Consider the following 1,564-nt stretch of genomic DNA (forward strand, 5'->3'; position numbering starts at 1 on the left):
GCCCTGGCGACCAGGTTAGGTTGTGGGTTGAGTTTCCGCGTCTTTTGAGCGGGGAGTCTTAAGATATTGTTGATTTCCCTGGCTGTTTTATGTGAGATTATTTTTCTCTTGATGGCTTTTTTTATTGGGTCTACGGTGGGTTCCGTTTCGTTGCTCTTGGCTTCATTATCGGTGGCTTTTATTTTCTTTGTACAGTTTTATTTTGTCTTATCCTATTTTATTTTCTTTTTTGTTCCTATTTGTATTTATGGAGATGATGTCGATGCGGTATTTTTCACTTTTTTGTCACTTTTTTGTCACTTGATCCTTCTACTTTAGTGGATGTTAGTCTACTCCGACGCGCGCACCGAGGGGTCCGTCCCGCTCGGCGGTCAACAGTCGACGAGAACGAGTGCACTCAGCGCGGTATGAGCGTTGGCTGAAATTAATAGTTTCCTTATTTGTTTTCCATGGTCAAAAAATAGAATATTTAAAGAAACATAGGTGTGTGCCAAAATGAGAATGATACAATATGCATGATAATGGTCGCGTAATACTAAAACATTTCTCTCTCTCGATGCTTCGATTGTAGATTATTAAAAATAGATTGTCAAGAAAAGTAAAAAAATATTGGAAAAATAAAGAAAAGCCAACACCACACGGAGTTCCCAGGCGGTCACCCATCCAAGTACTATCCGTGCCCGGCGCTGCTTAACTTTCGTGATCGGACGAGAACGAGTGCACTCAGCGCGGTATGAGCGTTGGCTGAAATTAATAGTTTTCTTATTTGTTTTCCATGGTCAAAAAATAGAATATTTAAAGAAACATAGGTGTGTGCCAAAATGAGAATGATACAATATGCATGATAATGATCGCGTAATACTAAAACATTTCATTTTCTCGATTATTCGATTATAGATTGTTAAACATTGTTTGTTAAGGAAGCCGAATTGATTTTTTTTTTAGGATTACGCTATTTTTTTTTGTTCAAAAGGAGACTAGGCGGTTATTTATGATTATTTCGAATATTTTGGTTATGTTGGTTAGGAGACTTATATATCGCAGGTTTGAGGGTGAGAAGCGGTCTTTATTTTCTTTTCTTTTGTGATGGCTGCTAATATTATTAAAGAGCACTGTTTAATATCATTTTATTTTGTTGGTTAACCGTTTGAGCAAAATGTTCGGGACGTCGTCGAAAGCGGATGATTTTTTATTGTTTAATTTAGAGGAAATGATTTTTAGTTTGATTATAATTTGTAAAGTAGTTTATTTCTGTGTCTGGTTGTTTGGGGTTGTCCGAGGTGTTTTCATTAGAGAATATGAAGACTGCCTTATTTAGCGATATGTCTCGCTCTATTTTATTTTTCAGTTTATTTGTTTCGGAGATAATAATTCTCGGCCCAGGTGATCGTTGTGTGTGTCTGTTTTGGAAAAGTGAGTGCCGATAACGTATAGTTTTTCCGTTGTTTTACATGTTGTGAAATAACTAGACTCCATGTTTTTATTGATGTTCTGTATCGCTATACCTGCATCTTGGAGGAGGGGAGCTTTCTCTGGAGGTAGTTTGAAAGAAGGGATAGAGTTA

The 1,564-nt window shown here is 37.0% G+C and overlaps 1 non-coding gene across 1 annotated transcript; it reads right to left on the bottom strand.

Annotated features, from left to right (window-relative positions):
• Positions 1 to 626: 626 nt before the first annotated feature.
• Positions 627 to 745, bottom strand: LOC117165351 (5S ribosomal RNA). The gene has a single exon (XR_004465984.1). It is a non-coding gene; the product is annotated as a 5S ribosomal RNA (ribosomal RNA).
• Between the last annotated feature and the right edge of the window lie 819 nt (positions 746 to 1,564).

The sequence above is a fragment of the Bombus vancouverensis genome, chromosome 17 (genome assembly GCF_051014615.1).
Source record: "Bombus vancouverensis nearcticus chromosome 17, iyBomVanc1_principal, whole genome shotgun sequence".
NCBI classification, from domain to species: Eukaryota; Metazoa; Arthropoda; class Insecta; order Hymenoptera; family Apidae; genus Bombus; species Bombus vancouverensis.